This window comes from Perissodus microlepis, chromosome 9 (genome assembly GCF_051167445.1).
Source record: "Perissodus microlepis isolate ML-2025 ecotype Zambia chromosome 9, ASM5116744v1, whole genome shotgun sequence".
Taxonomy (NCBI): Eukaryota; Metazoa; Chordata; class Actinopteri; order Cichliformes; family Cichlidae; genus Perissodus; species Perissodus microlepis.
This window is the reverse complement of record NC_140469.1, coordinates 9,780,389-9,801,706: the sequence shown is the minus strand read 5'-3', so window position 1 is coordinate 9,801,706 and position 21,318 is coordinate 9,780,389. Positions and strand designations below refer to the sequence as shown.

Sequence of the window (21,318 nt, the reverse complement as noted above, 5' to 3'; positions counted from 1 at the left end):
ATCTTAGCATATTTGCTAAATTAAGCATCACAGAAAATAGACATCTGATTTGAAATCAGCCCTAAACTCTCCCAAAACCAAACTTTCTATAACCAGGGAATAAGAGGACAAACTTTTCATTATAGTCACCATCATTTAAATATTTCTGAAGACTCAAATAGCATCAAATCACTATTAACATAAATGGATCATGTGCTCTCATTCCACCCACAAATATTTTACATGTCCTCAGCAGTACATGTAACACAGCTGTAGCATACGACACACCTCATCCAGTCAACTTGAAATCTGGACAGACAGGTGCCACGAATGTTGAATAAAGTTGCCCACCTGTCTGGCTCGGAGCTTTTGGGTTTAATGTCAGAGCAGCAAGAGCTAGTGGACAGACAAACCCCCGAGAGTTCATGAAAGAGGCAGCCGGAGCAGCAGCTCATTTCACATGCAGTGCCTGCCGAGGGGAAGCTAACGCCCCATATGCACGCCAAGCCAGAGTCATTATGGAAATACATTTTGTCTGTGCTGGCTGCATTTTTATGTAGCAAGACGAAAATTTACATTTTATATTCCTTCTTGCTTCCTCTCTGTTTAGAGGCCTCTAGAGATGATCTTTGTGCCGTGCGCGTGGCGTCTATGTGTCTTACGATGAGCGTGTTGCCATTATATCATCCCCTCAGCATGTTGGGACTGCATGCGCAAGTACATAGCCGCTGTGTGTTTTGCTTCAGTGAATGTGTGTCTTAATGTGGTGATGTGATTGTGCATGCACGTTTATGAATAAAGATATAATGGAGCACCTTCACTTGAATAAAGCATTGTGTATGAATTTGCAGGTGTGTGTGTCCAGAGAATCTGGGTGTTTGTACTAAGATTGCTGTGTGAGTTCTTTCTTTTACTTAACTAAATAACTTATTTTTTACGCAGTGTGTTATGTTAAGAGTCAGATTTAGTACTGCTCTGGTGTCCTGCGCTGCCCTGAACAAACTATTTCAGCACACCTTTTCCTGCTCCACAGGGTTACATTTTCCTGTTAATAAAAATACACCAAAAAATGTGGACTCGCAAACAATTGAAGACAAATAAATAAATGAATAACCCAAGAGACACAAAAGCAAAATAATAGAAATAATAAAGTGCAGAAAGTTCACATTTCCTCAGTTTCTTTTTTTTCTTTTTGAGGGTTGGTTACACTGATCGTTCTGTGAAGTTAGGAGGACATGAAGGACATTTAAAGCTCTTCTTTGGACATTGATTTCTTTTTGTTCTGCTCTCTGTCAAGATGATCCCACACTGCCTCAGTAATGTTGAAGTTCGGGCTCTGGGGAGGCCAATCCATGACCGACAGTGTTGATGAAAATCTGATGATACTTCTGCATTCATAATTCCATCAATTTTGACAAGACCAACAGCCACCTCTGTATGGATCACTGCATGAGACCTGTTGCAGCTGATTTTCAGTTTCTGATAGCTGACACCTCGGCTCCTTTACTATCCATCCACTGTAGGATTTTGTAGTATTTTCACATGATTATTGCTGTCAGCAATACAATTTCATATATCAGTATTCAAGTCTGACAACGGAAAATTTTTCAATTCAGCTTTTAGGATTTTCTTGTTTGTTTTTTTAGTTACATTTGAAAGCTCTTTGCATCACTGTTTACTGCCTGAGTAAAACAGCCACATATCACATATCATTACGTAATATGTAATGACCAAAGTCAGAAAAACCTAGGAAATGCAAAAGATATACAAAGAACTTCAAGGAACAAAGCCTGAGGGAAGAAAAAGCATACACAAAATAACAAACAAAGCTCTTCTAGCTCTTCTTATTTTGGAATGATAATTATAGATCACATTTATGCTGAAAACTTTATGATGCCGCATTTCTTCGCCTTTTTTTCACAATGGACCAATCTGACCACATGCTGCTCCCTCTGAGTGAATTGTGAGGAACGGCTGTCCTTCAACAATTGGTTGCATCTGTGACTGAAAGCATTTTTTTCCCCAGCCTATCAAGCATCCACTGGCCTCAGTCTGTTGTAATTGTGCTGACCGCAGGACATGTCGCCAAAAAATGCACAGGCTGCAAGAAAACAGGGTGAGAAAAAAAAAGAAAACCACATCGAGACACGTGAAGTAGGAAAAGGAATAAAGAGCTTCTATTCTGCTTCTTCTGTGTGAACCTCACAATGTGTTTGCTTCATTTTACTACCCTGTGCAAGAAAATAGTCTTTTGACTCTATTAATTAAGAATATTAAAATTCCAGAGAGAGATGGGCAAACATCAGTAGCTCATCTTACTGCAATCTGGTTCATCAACATATTGCTTTTATTAAAAAATAAATAAATAAAAAAGAAATCTAATTACATAGAGAAGTATTGGGCTGCACGTCTTCATCTTTGAATTCAGGTGTTTTCAGGCCCATTATCATAGGTGTGTAAAATCAAGCACATAGACGTGCAGTCTACTCACTGGATCCCAGCATGGTACGGTAAAAGGATGCCCATGTTGCAACATGTCACGCCATATTTCCCCCTTCTTGCTATTCCATCAACTGTCAGTGGTGATTTTACAAAAGTAACAAGTAGCAGTTCATGTGAAGATACAGAGTGGGTTGTACAAGCGTAGAGCGTTGGTGTAGAAGTCACCAACGCTCTGCAGATAATAAAGTAGCTATTGTCGTTTTTGCATTGCACAACATTGGTCAAAGGCTACAGCCAATGAAATTATTAGATTTAAATATTAAATTCTACTTAAAACACAAAAACAAACAAAAACACGAACTGAAAAATCAATAAGACAATAGCCTATATAGCACAGTCACCTCAAGGCTCTGTAAATGCCGAGTGTTAGTAGGGGAGAACATGCTAATGCAAATTATAGAAGAGTCACAATGTGGAGCAGTACCCCTTTCTGTGCACATCTTTGTGACTATAATCCCGGCACAAATCAAATTCCGCCACCATACTGAACCTGGATAATTGCAGACAGGGGTCTGATAAGCCCTTGTAATGGAACTCTGTCAATCAATTCATGCCATATACCCTCTCTCTCCTGGGTGTTTGCTCAAATTGAATGAAGAAATCCAGCAGCCACTGACATTTAGGTCTACTGCACTGCTGATTGTGGGAGGAATGTTCTGGTTTAATTTCATTAACTGAGAGAAAGTAAAAGCAAATTTGCCGTAAGAAAAGCAATTATGACGTTGCTGACTGGAGCTTTTATGCTGCGGAAAGGTCCTCCTCTCATTGTCTGCCAGAGTAGAGAGGACTTTGCATGATATAGTGCATGAAGTATTTATCATGCAAGCAAAACACAGGCCTCATAGTGGAAAATGATTTGGCCTCGGGGTCACTCTTATCCAAACGGAACACTTTCACGATGACTATCCAACTCAACTCATCACCATTGTTGTTCATTTAGTGGAAGTATAGATGATAGGATGCCTGTGACAGTTACGCCAGGCTTTTACAAACTGAAAGAGCAAAAAAACAACCAAAAACATTCAGAGATCACTGTGTGTGCTACTTATAGTTTAACAGTAAGGATGTACAGATTGTAATACTGGCTATTTAATACAACAGTAATATGTAAAAGTTCAGGTGTGATGGTTCAGTTGCAATTTTAGAAATAATTGTTTTATGCAATAGTTAATGGCATTTAAACTACTGTAAGATTTAGAGTAGTTCCTCCTTCAGTGAAACCTGCAGTTAATAGTCATTTATAACCATCATTTGTATTAATCAAAGAGAATTTATTGGCTAAATTGTCATCCATTCCCACAAGCTATTAAATAATTGAACATCTGCCATATACATGCATGTAGATGATTAAAGATGATTAAAGAAAGCTGACTGGGGAGAAAGAAAATGAGCCACGGGTGGAGGTTTGATGTAACCAATAAGTTATTTCTTTAGATTTTTTAAATAGCTGTGGATATTTTTAGATGGAGTAATTGGAAGACTCTGAATTGGTTACATCTTGTCTGTCGATTTTTCTGCTGTTAGCATCATTCTCAATCACAGATTACAGTATATACTGGCCAAAACACAAGAACTGGGAAAAGCAACCTTTTGAACACTTTTGTTGAGCAACAGTATCCATTTCACATATTCTTATTATTGCAGAGAGGTTGGATACTGGACTCTAATGCACATCATGTGTCCCCGCTTGGAGGAGTCTAAATGCTAATAGAAGCCAGAGGCAGAGACAGAAAACAGGTAGCGATCAGTGAGCATTTCATAATTGGGTTTGTTGGAAAGACGCTCTTAAATTATAAAGAACATCTGTTTGTCAGCCTCTTACTGGTGCAGACAGCTGGAGTCATTTTCTCCCAAAAGCAGCTCTGGCCATAGCTACAACAAGGAGAAATTAGAATTTTAATTCACTCTGTACAGTGTTGGGAAGGTTACTTTTAAAATGTTTTCCATTACAGATTACAGAATACATGCCCCAAAATGTACTTTAGATTATTTAATGTATTATCATGCATTTACAACTACATGAATGTACTACTGCTGTGTGATTTAATAATATTACTGAAGGTTACTCGCCATACCAATACCAACTAGATTTTAAAATCTTAATATAAAATGAGTAACAGTAGGGTGGACATTAGGTAAGGCTGCACTTTTAACAGTTATCTCATTTAGAAAACTATTTCTGTATCAGTAATATGTTTTCTTTTTGACTGTGCATGATTATTTGCAGCTAGCAGGTTGTTAATGCTATCATCAAGTCTAACAGTCGGCAGTCTATGAACTAACCTCAGCTAACGTCAGCTAACAATGTTAGCTCAGTCGCGAGTAGCCTTTATTAAAAGTAATAAATCTCACAAATCACACAGTAATAGTACATCGAAGATACTGAAGTGGCACATAACCCAGGTAGCTACCACAACTAAAACAAGGTAGTTGCAGTAGCCTGACGTTAGTTTTTTTAAAAAAGAACTTACTTCGAGATGTTTCTTTAGGTTGGAGGTGGAGTCTATTGAAGCTGAGAGCAGCTTGGTTGCTGGCAAACAAAGTTTGCATTGCATGGTCAGATTTCGCCCATCCCTTTCTTCTTTAAATGTGAAGTGGTGTCAGAATTTCCAAGTAAGAAATGCATTCCTGCCCGTGCGCTGCTGGTTCTGTTGTGCTGGCTCCGGGTCCATTGTGTAACTGACGCCACCAACATTAACGGGATGCTTACATTAGAGCCTCTTATTGCGTGTTTTGCTTGGGTTTCTGGCAATGTGTGGAATTACCAAAATTATAGAGGGGATAGAGAGGGGATAGCCTAACATATGAAACAGCAAAAGACTGCTGTGTAATCCATTTATTTCAACAAAATAACCGTATTCTAATTCTCACCTTTTTAAACAATAACTGTAACGTAATACAGTTACTCATATTTTGTATTTTAAATATGTAACATCGGTACATGTATTCTGTTACTCCCCAACACTGACTCTGCATGTGACATGCCACGAGGACATTTCCTGAGGTTCACAATATAGTAATTTTCTATCCTATCAACCGAAAAAATGTTAAATATTTGGTAGAAATGGTATGTAAGATTGTTTGTGGTTTTATTGGATATATGCAGAAATAGTTCCAGCCATGACATGAAGCATCTGACAATCTTAATAAACCGTGTTGAATTTTTCAGTGTAGCCGAAAAGTTTTAAAGCTCAAGCTTGCTTATCAGTGTGTGTTAGCTTTATAACACCGGGCTGTGTCTCTGGTGATGACAGGTGTATTTTGGTGGTGAGGACAAGCTGGGACACACTCCATCTGTATTTCTCAATTAAGTGTTTATAAACCCTGCTGTACTGAAAAGGTGCACAATGGATCACCTTGTGTTACATAACATGGTGCTAAAGTGCCATCAGTTCTGTTATAAAATGAATCTTCTGTCGCATTTTGTCATTGCTTATTGAAGCCTGATTTTTTTACTGATAGTGAGAAGAGTTGTGTGTCATTATACCCCGTGAGCAGATGATGGAATAATGCCAAGAGGCAAAACAATAAGTAAAGATTTTCTGCAATAAATAGGAAGGAATCTTGTTAAAATCAATGACTTCAAGTTATGGGTTTTTTGTTTATTTACAAGCAAGATACAGCAGTCTTTTGTGTATGCACATAATCTGGTGCCATTTTTGACTCTGTCACTTCTTTTCGCTTCTGCCCCAGTTAGTTTCAAGCTGATCATGGCTACAGCATCCCCTTATATGTCTCGCTAGCCATCTCTGTCCGTGTCCAACACAGCTTTAATGTTTGATGTCTGATCAGACCAGTGGAATAATGAAAAAAACAAGTATGTGCAAAGAGGGAGGTGCAGTGCATCTCATTTACGCTTCCTGTAAAGGCTGATTTGCCCAGAATTAACAGCAGCATTCACTAACATATTACGGTACTGGTTAAAAGGCACTGGGAAGCTCTGGGAGGCCAATCCATGACTGTGAGTTCCATTGTGTGTTTTTCTATTCAGCCTTGACTGTATGTTCGGGATCATTGTCGTACTGAAAAATAAGGCCTTTGCCAATCAAATGCCTTCAATACATGATTGTGTGGTAGATTAAAGTCGAATGTACCTTTCTGTGTTTATTCTTCCATCAATTTTGACAAAATCCCCAACACCACTGAATGAAATGTAGCCCCAAACTATGTGAGTGTTTTACAAATGGCTGTAGACACTCACTGTTGTACTATATTACCTCTTTCTTGAACTCCTCCATACAGATTAATGATTATTTGAATCAAAAATGTAAAATGTAGATCCATCGTTCCATAACACCTGCAGCCACTCATTTTCAGTCCGGTTCTTGTGAAATCTGGCATTCCTCCACTTTTTCTCTATGTCTCAAATCATTAAAAATGGCTCTTGATGGCCACCCTTCTACTGACACAGTTCTGATGAAGCTTTGTTGAACAGTAGATGGATCAGCTGAAGGGCCAGATGTGTCTCGCAGATGCTGTGATGGGTCTTTGCTGGAATTCTTCTTATTTCTTTAGGAAACGTTTTTGAGATGCCGTTTATATGCTATAGATATTTTAGGCCTGTCCATTGGCCTCTTGTCCTTCAATTTTCAGAATGAAATTCAAGAAATTGGAACAAATTATATTTTCCAACAGGTTAATAGTAACAAAGTGCTTAAAGACTATTTAAAATTGGGTCTTTGCTAAGGTGTCTGTTATGTGTACACATCACACTCGTCCATCCCTTTATTTAGGTGCTGTTTTTACATTTGAGTGTTTCTTAGTTACGTGGCTTAATTAAAAAAAACTAATCATCTGCAAATGGTCAGGTTCAAGGCCTCGACAGACAACGAGTTGAAAAAACATCCAAAGTCCAAAGCAAATGCAGCATTATAAATGTTAGCACTGGGTATAAATGAACTTTGTAAGATATGTAGTTTAGTTGTAATTTGAAGTTTTAACATCTGCAAGTCCTTTTCTGCCTCCATTGTCCTTGTGCCTAGGTGCATGCTCAATTTCCTACATTATGTCAAAACAATAGCTCTTCACCTCAAATTTCATTTTGTAGAAGTGGGAAAAGTCACAGGGTGGTAAATCTTGCTAGGGCAGGTGTTTCCAGTGTGCTGTGTGTGCACATGGTGCCAAGTTTCACAATTCAGACCTTGTGAATATTAACAGAAAAAGCCTAAAAACCATGTTTGGGCTTGGAAACTATGGAGTCTAATGGGTCAAGCTGACGACCCAGTTCTCACAACAGTGATCCTCTCATTGGGTTTCAAGAAGCTTGATGTCCATGACCTGCAATGATGGACTTTAAAATAACAACTACAAATGCTGAAAGCAGTCCAGTGGTAGACAACAATAAGAGATTGAAGGAGAGTTGGGCCGAAGACCAATTCCCAGAGTTTTTGATTGAACCTCAAAATCTGCTTTTAACAATCTGCCTACACAAACAAAAACCTGAATGGTGGACAGATTAAGTTTTTAAAAAGAAAGGGTTTTTTTGTAGATATCATACACTGACTCACAATCAGCTATGCACAGATAAGCAATACCGTTTCTGAGGAAAAATACCATGGTGATTAATATTCAAAGATAGCTCATTGTACTTTCTCTGAGCTGCAGTGTCTTATTTACAGGTGAATTAATTATGGTCACTCAGGCACAGCTGGCTGCCGGCGGAGCTCACGGGCACGTCACTGCAACCCCCCCGGCTTCTGCTCCGCGGCTGCTGAGTGACCCCTCATCTGGGACTCTCCTCAGCTCTTTCTGGGATAGTGGCGCGACTGCCCCTCTGTTGGTCTTCCTTGGTCTCTTGTGTTCTGGGGGCCTCTGGATGTCTGGAGTTTTGATCTCCTTCATACCTGCTTCATGCCCTGGAGGACGGGGCTGTGGCTCCCCACACCCTCTAACAGATCATTACATGTAGAAACCTTTTAAAAACAAGCACGTTCATGCTCACAGGTGTACACACGGGTGCTCACACACACAAACTACACCCTTTTTGGCTCCTACCTTAAAGCACACTGTGCGCTGTCGATCTTACGTGCTGCACAATAATGTTTAATATTTAGTATTTACTGTTATATTCCCATAGATCATCATGATGTTGTTTATCCCTTGTTAAATGCTTGTTTTCTTTTTTCTTTCTCAACAGGTGATCCAGGTGATTGATATATGTATTTTTGTCTGCTTATTTTGTTGGGTTTTGTTTTTTGCCCTTTATCCCCGTCCCTCTTCTCCGCTGTTTTTCTTTCCCTCTTTCTTTCTCCCCTTTCTTTTCCTCATTCAAGTCTGTCCCGTATCTAGCAAGTGAAAATAAAAAATAAACAATAAAAGGTGAATCAAATCGACCATTACGGCAAGGCTGGGATGGTCCATTTGGTAAAGTAAATCCGTTGGGCATCTTTCTTCGCCTTTAGACAATAATTCTGATGGCAAAAGAGCCAAACGGGACAGGCAAAAAAATAAATAAATAAATAAATTAAATAAATAAATTACAGGTGAAACACTTATGAACCAGACTATCAGCCCTCCATCACCACCTGCATCCACTGACTAAACACATACACACCTGCTTCTGAAAATATTAACAATTGTAGGAGAACGGGCCATTGCACTTTAAAAAGATCCACAACAAAGCTATGAAGTAAGATGAGAAGTGAAAATTACAGAAAGACTGGAGAAAAATCAATTGTGGCCTTTATATCCACAGCTTCAACTCCAAAGTATCCTGCTGCTTGAGTGCCATGGGCTGTTTTCTTTTCTTTCGGTGAACATGCCCCCTCCGAAGTGGTAGAATGGCCTGACTGCATGGTAGAGGTCAAAACCTACCTACCGGTCTTTCTATTAGAGTCACAACAAGTCTGGCAACTCTCACTGTTACAGGAGAACATTGAGGGTTAAAATATGTTAGTCACACAGGTTGCTATCAGCACACGTAGGTGAAAGAGAGAGACCAGAAACCTCTAAATGGCTCCCTGTGGCTGCACTGTGTCCAGGGAAAATGTGTTGCCCTGAGCAGGCAATGTCAGAACACCAGGTGCAGAAATGCTTTTAGACTTCACAAAATGTCCTAAATAAAGCAAAGAATCAGGAGCAGACATGCCAACCTGGTTTCAGATACTGATAACAAGGTCATGGTGAATATCCTGTTTATTAACACAAGGGTTTTATTCCATGTCAGGATACAATGCACCAAATGCAGATGTTTTTAAGGTCTCTGCATTTCCTTCAGTACAGATTTTCTGAGTTGTGCCAGAAATATAAATTATAAAAGAAAATGTCTTCACCATCCAGTGGGTGAAAGGCAGAACCACACAAAGATTTCTAATTATACTTCACACACAACATAAGAGTCAAGACATTCTGAGCTGTATAATTATCACCAGAGAAAAGATTCTTGCATGATATACATCCACTCGGTAGTATTTTGCAATACAGTATATTCCACTGCGTTGTAACCAAACAGAACAGAGAGGAAGTATATATTATTCAAAATTATCTTAAATTTCATCAATGTATGTCCATTTGTTGTTTAGTGATGCCCGTGGAGGTGAAGTGTAGCTACAGTCGACATCAAATACCCAAGTCTTTATACCACAATAACAACCCTCTCAACACTCTCAGCTCATCCACAGATTGTCTTAGTTGCTAAAGTCAACTCCTATTTAGAAATATGCAAACTGCTAACACTCACTGAGCTTTCAGAGCTAAGAGGCATTATACTAGTAAAATGTATTCAGTCTTCAACTAACATAAAATCAATAAGGACATGTTGATTTTTTAAAAAAAGACCTAAAATTTTACTAAATTATTCTCCAACAGATCTTTATTGCTGATTTTTGTGTTGATTTTTAATCATTCTTCCAGTAACCTGCAGTGAGAGCAGTGAGGACTTTTAGTTTTATGTAATAAAACAGCAGCAGAATATTTCACAGGGATAAATGGGAATAAAGTCCCAGTGAAAGGCCCCAGGGGCCAAACTCTGCCAGGTTGCTGGTGTCAGCACAGGCCTTCCTCGCCAAGCCTGTCTCATTAGTAAGGCAGGGAAATGTCACAGGATGGCTAGCTGAGTAAAAGAGGTTGACCCAGCGCACCAGTGGAACTGTTCTGGGAGTGTGCACCTAAAATAAAGTAATGGAGAAAGCTCTAAATATTGTTTAACACTTTATTCAAGCAGCCATGTGTGGGGCTTTGTCTAGTGATGTGCATGTGTGTCTGTGTGTGTGTGTACCTTGATACAAGGCTGTGGTACTTCTGTGGCACTGGGAAGTGGAATAAGGAGGAAGTAAGGACTGGTAAAAAGTCCTTGAGAAAGATCGTAGAAATGTTGCATCACTATTTCTGTGTTCTAATAGTCCTTTGTGAAACATAATGAGGAGAGAAGAGAATTTAAAGTTGTCCATGATGAATGATGAGAGAGTGATAAAACATTCTGACAGAGGTCGAAATGAGATGCAGTGAGACCGGGACAAAGACAACCTCTAGGCAGACACAGCAAGACACTTTTTTGAGCCATTAATGTGACTTGCAGTCTTGTCTATCCAAAGGTTGAACTTTATTTACAATTAAACTTGACTGGATTGTGGATTGTAATGCTTTTTTGGTAATGAACAATACATTGTGTATTTAGCAATAATTAAGAAAAATTAAATGACCTAAGGTAGTTGTTTTAATAAAAAGTAGTACTAATATTTCATGTAAATATTTAAAACTGATAGGATATTCAATTTTGAAATTCTTCAGTTTTAAATTATGTGTGATTTCATTTTTGGTTTTTTTTACACCTTAATGGTAATGAATCTGCTTGTGTTTCCCTTGTTTTCCCTTGTTTAATGATGAACTTCAAAATCCCCATCTTTAACAGTACTTAACAGTACTCATCACTGAAGTCATGAGTTCTAAATGCTGAGCTCAGTACCATGTCTGGCCTTAACGTTGTTCTACTAATGGTCTTCAGGTGAACTTTCAGTTACCAGTCTTGTGCCATTGCTAGCAGGCTGCTGCCAAGTTTTTCCACCAGCCCTGACAAAGGCAATGGTCTTCTTCTCTGGGTGGAGGCAATTGGAGTGGCTAATGCCACTGCACATTGTGTTTGCGTTCGCTTTCAAGATTGGTCATGGTGCCAGTGGTAGCATCCCACACCCAGGGCTTTCAAACAGCAGCTGAGGATATGCTCAAGAGTCCCTCTCTCTGAGCACAGCTGACAAGCTCCTGACTCCACTTTCCCCCAGCAGAACAAATTGAATGGCCTTGGTAGAACATCGTAGACAGCCTGGATAAGGGATTTGATGCGCTGGGGCACAGCCTTCCACAGTGCAGTCTATGAGACCTTGTCTTCCACTGCTTGCTCCCATCTTGCCCAGGCTCCCTGCTTTCGCATTGCAACTGCCCTGCTGGTTCGCTCATTTTCCACTGGTGCACACACCTGGCATCCCCCTGTGTCTTGTTGTAGCAAGGTGATGTACTTGTGCCAATACCTGCTCTTCCTTGAGCTACCACTCCCATTAAGACTTGGTGCATCAGCCATAACTCCGCAGAATCACAGCCTCTGCCGCCTTCCACATATAGCCTGTCCTGACTTTGATGTCTGCCTGGAACAGTTTTTAGTCAGAAGATTCCTGGTACTGAAGTACCTCCCTTGTCAGGGCCATCCTGAACTCTTCATTCGGGCTGCTGAGGGGAAGTTTCACTTTGTTGCACTATCCATACAAGGCAATGTTAGTTAGTTAGTTATGGCAGTCCCAGAAACCTGCTCACTCTTCTCTTGAAGCCCACAACTGTAGAGATCTTGTAGACTAAAAGAGGCCATAGAATTCTCAGGAGGATAGCATTTTGGTAGAGCCAGGCCTTAAACCTACCAGGTAGGCCTGATTTATTGACTAGAGTTAGCCAGGTTTCCAGATCTTGGTTAGTCACTCAGATGGATGATGTGTCCCTCAGGTTGCAGTTGAGTACCTTCCCATGGCTCTTTACCAGTTTTTCTATGATTGGATGCACGCTACCCAGTGTGAAGCAGAACTTGTGGGAGGTTTTGCCTTTCTTTAGCACCAGAAATCTGGACTTTAATGGTTTGAAGCTCATGCAGGCCCAGGTAATTAGCTCCTTGAGGCCCTTCAGAATCCACCTACATTCTGGGACACATGTTGTTGTCACCACTGGGTCCTGGTAAGGGACCCTCTACACTCAACCTCAGCAGCCTTTACCACCATGTTTATGGCAAGGGAGAAAAGTATTACAAACCTGGTGCACACTGTGATGATCCCCTTCTCAAGCTTGCCATGCTGAGGTTGTTGTCCCAGACTGTCTGGCTTAAGTGGCCGTAATAGTTGAGAATGAGGTTTTTGCCTGTTGTGTGGTAATAGATTACTACCTCTATGGGATATATCTTAAGCTAAATCCTTAGCTATGATTTGAATCCAGTGACAAAATTTAAATATGCAAAAACTGGTCCTACCAGTGGTCATAACCAGTTCCATATTTATTGGACTGCTACAGTGGCCAGATGTTAGTTTTATCACAGATTCTGGTTTTATGACAGTTAAAATGTTCTTATTAAATAACCTGCAACGTTAGCATACACAAGGTTGATGTAGTATTCCAGAACTATTTTGGTGGAATACATAGAAAACCTAATCCAAAATCACTCCTTAAATTAAAAGTGAGCTAAAAATATTTTAATGAAATAAGCAGGGGAATCAGCCACAACATGTATGATGAACAGTTAAGTGGAGATATCATCTGAATTTCAGGAGCGGGACCACTCCTCCTTCACGCCCCCTCTGGCCTCAGCCTATAAAAGCCCCCCTTCTCCAATACCCGCTGTTCTCACTTTCATGCGAACACTCCTTGTCGTCAGACACCTCGCAAATTCTAAGAGCTTGATTCCTACTCACCCTTCGGCTCATCACCAGGAATTCTCCGTCGCTCAGTCCATTGGACCATGACCTCACTCCTTCTCCGCCTGATTTTCCCCTAGCAGCTCGGGATCCGCAATCTGATCTTCCTAGTGGAGCCGCCGCAGAGTGCCCTACTACAGCCGGCCCGTCCGGCGTGCCTTCCAGCAGCCATCCTCGCTGCGCAGCCATCAGCTCTGCCATTCGCATTCCCCGGAACTCCTCTCTCCGCTCCATTCTACAATACAGCGGCTCCGGTCGCTCCCCTTCCCCGCAATACTCCAACCTCCGATCTGCTAGAGGACGATCCCCTCCCAGTAAAAGTTCTCGGCAGAACTCCACTCCGGATCGCCCTGAGGCGCGTCTCCAGCCCCGCGGAGCTTCCCGGAAACACGATCGATCTCAGCATTCAACTCCAAGGTCGCGTCGCCGTTCCCACGCTCCGGTGAGGTCTCCCGAAGCTTCTTTGCCCACAAATATCTCCGACTTTACTGTCGCCCGTCTCCACGAGCCCAGAAAGAGAGGGGCATTCACTTTCGTCGATCCGATAACAAGGCTACATTATTCAGTTTCTTCTTAACATTTCAGCGCTCCCGCTGTCATTCACCGAACGCAGTTAATTCTCTTCCAGACACAAACGAAGCTAGCGCTTCCGTTAACAACGCTTCCTCGCTCCTTTCAGCCTCACCCAGCCAGCTACAGCCGCATGCTCCCTCCTCAGCTGCTCCTCCCACTCAGCGTGACACTCGTCTAGGGTTGCCAGTTCTGCGTGCGAGGGTTTCATGATTGGACCCTTCCCCGAACCTCCCTTCCCTCTCTTTCGCATTAACCCTCTGGGCATCGCCACCAGGAAATATTCAGGAAAAAAGCGCATAATCATCGATCTTTCTGCTCCCCATGGCAGTCAGATTCCAAGCATAAATAGCCTCATTCCCAGCGACAACTACTCTCTCAAGTACTCAACAGTGAACCATGCCATCTCTCTCATTAAACTCACCGGCAGAGGTGCATGGCTCTCTAAAGTTGACATCACAAGTGCCTTCAAGGTCTTGCTGATTCACCCCGACTTCTGGCACCTGTTTGGAGTCAAGTGGAGGGATGCCTACTATTTTGCCGTCAGACTGACCTTCGGTTGCAAAAGCAGCCCCAAGCTGTTTGATTCACTCTCCGAAGCTCTATGTCGGATCCTCTCTAACAACCATAAGCTGCCTTTTTTGGTTCACCTCCTCGACGACTTCCTAGTCATCTCCCCTCACACGTCACCACCAGCTCACGGGTTATCCACTCTGAGGTTAGTCTTCTCCGAACTCGGCGTTCATTTGTCGGAAGAGAAAACAGAGGGACCTTCGACATCCCTGGAGTTCCTCGGGATAACCCTTGACACTGAACGTTTCCAGGCCTCCCTGCCCACCGAAAAGCTCAATCAGATCACCCTTCTCCTCCAAAACTTTCTCCTCGCTCCCACTTGCTCTAAACGACAGCTACTCTCGCTGTTGGGACACTTAAACTTCGCTCTATGCATCATCCCTCAAGGCCACTCCTTCATCTCTCACTTGCTTTCACTCGCTGCATCTAAACCGTCACTCCTCAACTCCATCACGCTGGACAGCTCTTCCAGGGCCGAACTGCGTCTCTGGCAACTTCTGCTCGCCAACTGGAACGGCATCACCTTCTTCTACAATGACCGGCTGTCCCACCCCGATGGCGTTCAGCTCTTCACAGACGCCGCCCCTTCTGCCGGCTTTGGGGGCTATTACGGCCGAAGGTGGTTCTCTTCAGCTTGGCCTCCCGAGTTCCGTAAATATATCCACAATCGGTTCCTGCCTTCATCAGCTGTTTACGAAATTTACCCGGTAGTCATCGCAGCCTTACTGTGGGGCCACGAATGGCCAAAAGAATCCATCCTCATTCGGTCCGACAACTTCGCTGTAGTCGACATTATCAACAAAGGCCGAAGCAACTTTCCTTCCATCATGCCCTTCATGCGGCAGCTCACGTAGCTATCAGTCAACCATCAGTTCCTATTCAGAGCGGAACACATTCCAGGCCACTTCAATTCCATTCCATCCCTGTCTCATCTCTCCCTCCAGACATTCAGAGCCTTGGCGCCCCACGCAGAGGCAGCTCCGACCCCAGTTCCTCCATTTTCAGCCACGACATTCGAGATCTAAACCCCAGCATCGCAGAACTCATCAGCATCTCCCAAGAAGCGATTTTAAATAGCCTCGTAGCAAGCTTCCGTTCATTGCATCAAAACTCCAACCTGCCCTTCTTGTCATTCGACATTGCAACAGTTTCCAGCTTCATATCCATGCCTTCGGGTTCCAGAGCATCAAAATTCCCTCCATAAAGCAGCAACTATTTCCTTGCCAAACTGCTCACAGGTTCACTACTCATCAAAAGTCTCCAGCGTCAGTCACCTGCCACGACCCTACACCGCTTACCCTTAACTTCAGATCTTCTGCATTGCTGCATCTCTACCCTCCGGCTGAAGTATAGCGACTACTTCCTGGCACGCACACTCCATGTTCCTGCTCACCTCTTCGGCCTTACGCTGTTCTGAATTCACCCCCTCATCCTTGAAGTTCCATCTGACTCTTCACCCGTGCACGAGTGCCATCCACCCAGACTCCGAAGACTGCTTCATTTTCATCCTCAAACGAAGCAAACCAATCAATCGGGCAGCACCACACCATACTACTTCAAAATAAACTCTCCTTTAAGACCCTTCGAACGACTAACCCTTTACCTCGACCTCAGAAAATCTTAGCACACCTTACCTTCAGATCCTCCGTTCATCACCGAATCTGGCATCCCTCTCACACTTTCGCCAAGCGCCCTCGTCTTCCGGGATTCCTCCAAATCACTTCCCTGGCCATCCGTTCCTCACCGGCGTCGCGACTTCTGCCTCCCACAAAGGAATCCCTGACCACTCATTCAAGCTCCCGGGTCGATGGTCATCACAAGCCTACCTGGTATACATTCACAACATTCTCCAAAACCTCTGTTATGCCCACTCTTTGGTCCTGCAGGGGATGCCGTCTTTGGGGGTTCTGCCCGGCCCGAGAGCCGTCGCCCTTCAAGGCTTTCCCCAAACCGCAGCACTAATCACACTTCCTCATCCCTCATTGCTCATCGTTACCAAGGGAGTGGTCCCTGCTAGTGAAATTTAAAACAATAGCAAACGTTGTGTGAAAAGTCATTTATACATTGTGTTTTTTTTGCAACTGAAAGCTGACCTTTCTTAAAGTGGGTATCATTACACAGCTTACCTCTCAAAATATGACCTTCCACCCCTTTCTTCTCAACAGTCATTCCCAGCAGTAGGTAAGAAGTTGTAAGTTTCCCATAAAACTCAAATAACAAATATTTGGCACAACCATTGTTCAGTCGTTGTTAGAATTATAAAGCACACTGAACAGAAAATTGACAAGTGGAAGCCAATGATCGTAGTGGTGATTTAGATATTTGCAGTGAGAAACTTGTGCCACATCAAACAGGCACGTTTTTTATGTGTTATGTGACTGGTAATGGATAGACACCTCCCCATCTCTGCCACTCTCTATGTTCAGTAAGGTCCATAAGAATTTGGATAATTATATGATTTTTATTGTTTTGACAACAGCAGATTTGAAATCAGTGTATTTGTAAGCTGTTCACTGGAACTCTAAAATATGAATTCCAAGGAAATGTTGAATCAAGTGAAGCAGGCCCCATTTATGCTGAAAAATCAAACTAAACCTATCAAACAGATAGGACAGCTTCAGGTGTTGGGTGCATTCTTAAAAAAAATGAATACCATCTCAGAAACACCAAAAGCTCTGAAAAACCAAAAAGGACAAATAAAGTGGATGATTGCAGAATTCTTCCTTTGGTTACGAAAAACAACTTGATTGTCTCTAACCAAGTCAAGAATGCTCTTGAAGACGTTATCATTGTCAAGGTCTCAGGAGATGCCTTGACTGTAAATAGAGGTTATACTCAAGAGCAGCAAGGCCAGATTAGACTTTGCTAGAAGACATCCAAATAAATAAATACATAATCTTGGACAGTTCAAACCAAGATTAACTTGTACTAGAATGACTGGAGGAGAAAAATATGGAAAAGGAAAGGAACGGCTCATTATCTGAAGCATACCGCATCATCTGCCAGACATGGAGACAGCGCTATGGCATCGGCATGCACGGCTGCCAATGGGATCAGGGCACTAGTGTTTATTGACTGCTAATACAAATAGCACAATGAATTCTGAAGTGTACAGGACTACACTCTCTTCTCAGATTAAGCCAAATACTACAAAAAAGATTAGATGGCGATACACAGTGCAAATCAATACTGACATAAAGCATAATATAAGAGCAACCAAAGAATTTCTCTAGGCAGTGAAACTGAATATTAGCAATATCAGTCTCCTGCTTTTCAATTTAGACCATGCTTTTGTGCCTGTCTGCTGCCAGCGTGAAGAGGACACTCATTACCATCAACGCCCGGAAAGCAGCAGGTCCAGATAACATCCCTGGTAGTGTGCTGAAAGACTGCGCAGAGGAGCTGAAGAATGTCTTCACAGACATCTTTAACACCTCCCTGAGGCAAGCCACTGTCCCATCATGCTTCAAGACTGCCACCATCATACCTGTGCCAAAGAAACCATCCCCAGCCTGTTTCAATGACTACCGCCCCGTGGCACTGACACCCATTATTATGAAGTGCTTTGAACGACTAGTCATGTCACACATCAAATCTACCCTACCTCCCACCCTGGACCCATACCAGTTCGCATACAGAGCGAAACGATCCACAGAGGATGCAATCTGCTCTGCCCTCCACCCAGCCCTAACTCATCTGGACAAGAAAGACTCATATGTGAGAATGCTGTTCATAGACTTTAGCTCAGCATTCAACACCATAATACCACAACAACTCATCTGTAAACTTGATAGACTGGGCCTCAGCACCTCCCTCTGCAACTGGCTGCTGGATTTCCTCAGCCAGAGGCCTCAAGCGGTGCGTGTGGGCAACAAGGTCTCAAACAGCATCACCCTGAGCACGGGGGCTCCACAAGGCTGTGTGCTCAGTCCTCTGCTCTTCACCCTGTTGACACATGACTGCACACCAACCTACAGCTCCAACCACCTTGTGAAGTTTGCGGACGACACAACGCTGGTGGGGCTCATCATCAAGGGCGATGAGACCCACTACAGGAAAGAGGTTGAGCTCCTGACCACGTGGTGCAGAGACAACAACCTCCTGCTAAATGTTAGTAAGACCAAGGAGATTACTGTCAACTTCCAGAGAGGCCACACCTGTCACCCCCCATTGACCATCGACGGCGCTGCGGTGGAGAGGGTGAGCAGCACCAAGTTCCTGGGGGTGCACATCAGTGAGGACCTCTCCTGGACCACCAACACAGCATCACTGGCCAAGAAAGCACAACAGCGCCTCTACTTCCTGCGCAAACTCAAGCGGGCAAGTGCTCCACCACCCATCCTGACTACATTCTACAGAGGAACTATTGAAAGTATCCTCTCCAGCTGCATCACTGTGTGGGGCGGTAGCTGCACTGACTATAACAGGAAAGCTCTACAACGCATTGTGAGAACAGCTGAGAGGATAGTTGGTGTACCACTCCCCTCCCTGCAAGACATTTACATCACTCGCCTCACCCGCAAAGCCATCACAATTGTCAACGATGCAACCCACCCCGCGCACTGTCTGTTCAGCCTCCTGCCCTCTGGAAAGAGATACAGAAGTCTCCGCTCCCGCACTACCAGGCTCACCAACAGCTTCATCCACCAGGCTGTGAGACTGCTGAACTCTCTTCCCTCCCGGCTCCCAGCCAGCAGAATCACCAGATTGGCAGAAGTATAGGAAGACAGACTGGACTCTACCCCTCCCACCCCCCCCACCCCCCATCCACGCACACTCTCCAACAAGGAAACACTCTCTGAACCAAGAACTGGAAAACATTCCTGACTGGAAACAACTACCTCTGCATTGCAATTGCACACACCTGCTGCTATATATTTTTAGTACTTCTTTTAGCACTATTTATATTATTATATTATTATTACTGCTGCTATAGTCTTATGCTGCATTAAAACAAAAACCCCTACCAACCACAACCTGGGACTACCTCAAGTAGACTAGTATACTATTTTCCAGGGAACACTGTTGGAACACTTTATTTTATTTATTTTTAGGTCTTGTCTATCCTGTTACCTATTTAATATTATCTTATTGTTAGGGCTGTTTCTGTTGTGCATCTGCACTTTATTGTTGTCAATGTCTACGCATGGGACAGTGTGAAACGTAATTTCAATTCCTTTGTATGGCAAGTACATTTGAAGAAATTGACAAATAAAGTTTTCTATTCTCTTCTATTCTATTCTATTTTAGTTAACTCACTGTAACACAAAACTGAAGACAGAGAGACCCACAAACAAACACAAACACTACAGTCCAGACCTAGCAGAGCATCTCAAGGGAGGAAATACAGCATTTGGTGATGTCCATGGGTTCTAGATTTCAGGTGGTCATTTAGTGCAACAGATTGCTTTGTAAGACAATTTTCAAACAGTAGTAATTATTTTCAAACATTATGCATCAAAGTATTACAAATAATTGGCATAATTATGAATATGTTATATTGTCCAGTTACCTTGCAGCCCAGGGAGATAATATATGTGTAAAAAAAGGACTTAAATAAACTCTTAATGTATTTTTTTAATCAAATGTTATACCATATATTGTGCTCTTGGGGAAAAGTTGCTGGTGGCTTGCTGCACCAGAAATAGCAATAAGGTCAAGACAAGTGATTATTATGGAGATCTTGATGCCAGAATTGTGCTAAGTCTGATTGCTATCATTAGTGTTAATTACTCATTAGCTGTGAGAGCAACTGACAATAATATATGATGATTTCTGACAATGACTCATTGGCGTTTTGAAAAGCAGTAAAGGCAGGTGGACAGAGAAACACAAACTTCCTAAATTTCACATCATTCAGATACAAGAAGTATCTGAAATCTGTGCTGACTACTCATTGAATTATGTCTGATCTCCATTGAAGTCACAACTAAAAGCAAACACGATTTGATTAAAGTGAAAACACACAAACAGTTGTACTTTTCAAGTCTTTATTGAATGCATTGAGTAAATGAATAAACATTTAAAATTCAGGCTGGAAGAAGCAAATGTCCTCTGTGCTACTAAAACTTACTGAACTGAAGTCAGTTGTTGCATGTAAATTTAGGGTATAACTAAATACAAAAAATAATAAACCATAGTCATTCAGCATATTGTAATTCAAGACTAGACTAGTCTAGAATCAGTCTCTTCCTGATGAGCTGAGTAAAATTCAGTAGTATAAAAAGCTTTTCACCTGGAAAAAGAGTGCTAAAATGTCCCCGGAGACCAGAGGTCAGTGTGGTCCCATTTAAGGCCTTTATGAAGGCTTTAGACTAGAGCTTTCCCAAGCTGTAATTTATTAGTCATTCATAGCTGACTATTCATTAGTTCATGATAACAAAAATGGGGATAATGCATTACTTTTGGCCATCTCCATAGGAGAAGTTGTCCTGTAAAGATCCCAATGTACAGAACTAAAAGAGCTGAAAAAGAGCTCAAGGTGAATGGTAATATAATTGCAGAGCTCGATAACTTAGTTTTTCTTTTCTTTTGTTTGTTTGTTTTTTTGAGCCCACTCTAAGAAAAGCATTGAATAAAAACTTGATGATGCCATGAAAAAAAACCCACTAATCTCACCAAAATATTCTCCCAATATTCCATGGACATATGAGGCACAAGCAGAAACTCCATGACAGAAATTCACAATTTGAAGGAAAGAAAAGATACCACACACCAATTCCAAAAGATAATTTCAGCTGTGTAGCAGGGTGGAGGGAGGATGATGGTTTACGGGTTATTTGCTATCTCAGGGACTGGAAACCTTGCAGTCTTT

The 21,318-nt window shown here is 42.2% G+C and overlaps 1 pseudogene; it reads left to right on the top strand.

Moving 5' to 3' along the window:
• The first annotated feature begins 14,140 nt into the window (after positions 1–14,140).
• On the top strand, positions 14,141–15,529 carry LOC146380003 (uncharacterized; annotated as a pseudogene).
• The last annotated feature ends 5,789 nt before the right edge of the window (positions 15,530–21,318 follow it).